Source organism: Arachis hypogaea, chromosome 10, assembly GCF_003086295.3.
Source record: "Arachis hypogaea cultivar Tifrunner chromosome 10, arahy.Tifrunner.gnm2.J5K5, whole genome shotgun sequence".
Lineage (NCBI taxonomy): Eukaryota > Viridiplantae > Streptophyta > Magnoliopsida > Fabales > Fabaceae > Arachis > Arachis hypogaea.
In genome coordinates, this window is record NC_092045.1 from 40,169,678 (window position 1) to 40,171,869 (window position 2,192).

The 2,192-nt window shown below is 34.5% G+C and overlaps 1 non-coding gene across 1 annotated transcript; it reads left to right on the top strand.

Annotated features, from left to right (window-relative positions):
- Nucleotides 1-682: 682 nt before the first annotated feature.
- LOC112718657 (small nucleolar RNA R71) lies at nt 683-790 on the top strand. Its single transcript, XR_003160988.1, has one exon. It is a non-coding gene; the product is annotated as a small nucleolar RNA R71 (small nucleolar RNA).
- Nucleotides 791-2,192: the final 1,402 nt, after the last annotated feature.

Below are 2,192 nucleotides of genomic sequence, written 5' to 3' on the forward strand. Positions count from 1 at the left end.
CTCTTTTACTTAGCTGACCCACTTGTGCCTCCAAATTTTTGATGGAGGACCTTGTTTCATTCATGAAACTGAGAGTGATTTTAGATAGATCAGAGACTATGTTTGCTAAGCCAGAGAGGCTCTGCTCAGAATTCTCTATCTGTTGCAGAGAAGATGATAGAAAAGGTTTGCTATTGCCAAACCTATTTCTTCCACCATTATTGTTGTTGAAGCCTTGTTGAGGCTTCTGTTCATCCTTCCATGAAAAATTTGGATGATTCATCCATGAAGGATTATAGATGTTTCCATAGGATTCTCTCATGTAATTCACCTCTTCCATTGCAGAATTCTCAGGGTCATAAGCTTCTCCTTCAGAGGAGATTTCTTTAGCACTGCCAGATGACGCTTGCAATCCAGTCAGATTCTGAGAATTCATATTGACTTGCTGAGTCAATATTTTGTTTTGAGCCAATATGGCATTCAGAGAATCAATCTCAAGAACTCCCTTCATCTGAGTCATCCTATTATTCACAGGATTTCTTTCAGAAGTGTACATGAACTGGTTATTTGCAACCATCTCAATGAATTCCTGGGCTTCTGCATGTGTTTTCAGATGAAGAGATACACTAGCAGAATTGTCCAATGACATCTTGGACAATTCAGACAGACCATCATAGAATATACATATGATGCTCCATTCGGGAAGCATGTCAGAAGGACACCTTTTGGTTAATTGCTTGTATCTTTCCCAAGCTTCATAGAGGGATTCACCTTCCTTCTGCTTGAAGGTTTGGACGTCCACTCTAAGCTTGCTCAGCTTTTGAGGTGGAAAGAATTTGGACAAGAAAGCATTGACCAACTTGTCCCAAGAGTTCAAGCTTTCTCTAGGTTGTGAGTCCAACCATGTTCTAGCTCTATCTCTTACAGCAAAGGGGAAAAGCATAAGTCTGTAGACCTCGGGATCAACCCCATTGGTCTTAATAGTATCACAGATATGCAAGAATTCAACTAAGAACTGATGAGGATCTTCCGATGGAAGTCCATGAAACTTGCGATTCTGCTACATTAGAGAAACTAATTGAGGCTTAAGCTCAAAGTTGTTTGCTCCAATAGCAGGAATTGATATGCTTCTTCCATAGAAGTTAGAAGTTGGTAGCAGCATAGTCACCAAGCATCTTCCTTGCATCTCTAGCATTGTTGTTGGGTTCGGTTGCCATGTCTGCTTCTTTTTTGAAATTCTCTGTAAGGTCCTCTCTGGAGTGTTGTGCTTTAGCTTCTCTTAGCTTCTTCTTCAGAGTCCTTTCAGGTTCAGGATCAGCTTCAACAAGAATGTTTTTATCCCTGTTTTTGCTCATATGAAAAAGAAGAGAACAAAGGGAGTAGTGGAATTCTCTATGTCACAGTATAGAAATTCCTTGAGGTGTCAGAGGAAAAGAAGAATAGAGGAATGAGGGAGAGAGAGAGAATAAGAAGAATTTGAACACAAAGGGAGAGAGAGGGTTCGAATTATGAGTAGAAGAGAAGTGTTAGCAAATAATTAAAAAGAGATGAGAGAGAGAATATTCAAAAATTAAAGCTAAAACAATTAGTTAATTAAACATATTTTTGAAAAAAAGTGGTTAATGATTTTCAAAAATTGGAAGTGGAAAAATGGTTAGGTGGTTTTGAAAAAGATAAAAAAGAGTAATTAGTTGAAAAATATTTGAAAATAATTTTGAAAAGATAAGAAGTTAGAAAAAGATTTTGAAATTTTTTTTTTCTTAAAACAAGATATGATTAAAAAAGATTTGATTGAAAAAGATATGATTTAAAAAAATATAATTGAAAAGGAAATTAAAAATATTTGATTTTTAAAATTGATGGCTTGACTAACAAGAAACTAAAAGATATGATTCTAGAATTTAAAGATTGATCCTTTCTTAACAAGAAAGTAACAAACTTGAAATTTTTGAATCAAAACATTAATTGTTAGCAAGGATTTTTTTTGAAAATATAACATAAAATTCAAAAAAAAAAGATCTTTGAAAAATTAGTTTGAAAATTTTCAAAAAAAAATTGAAAGATGAATGTTTAAAATATGTTTGATGCAAAAAGTTATGAATTAAAACATGAAAATTTGAAAGAATTTGAATTGGAAAAGAAATTACCTCCCTAGTGTCATCTTGGCGTTAAACGCCCAGAATGCTATCCATTCTGGCGTTTAACGCCCATTT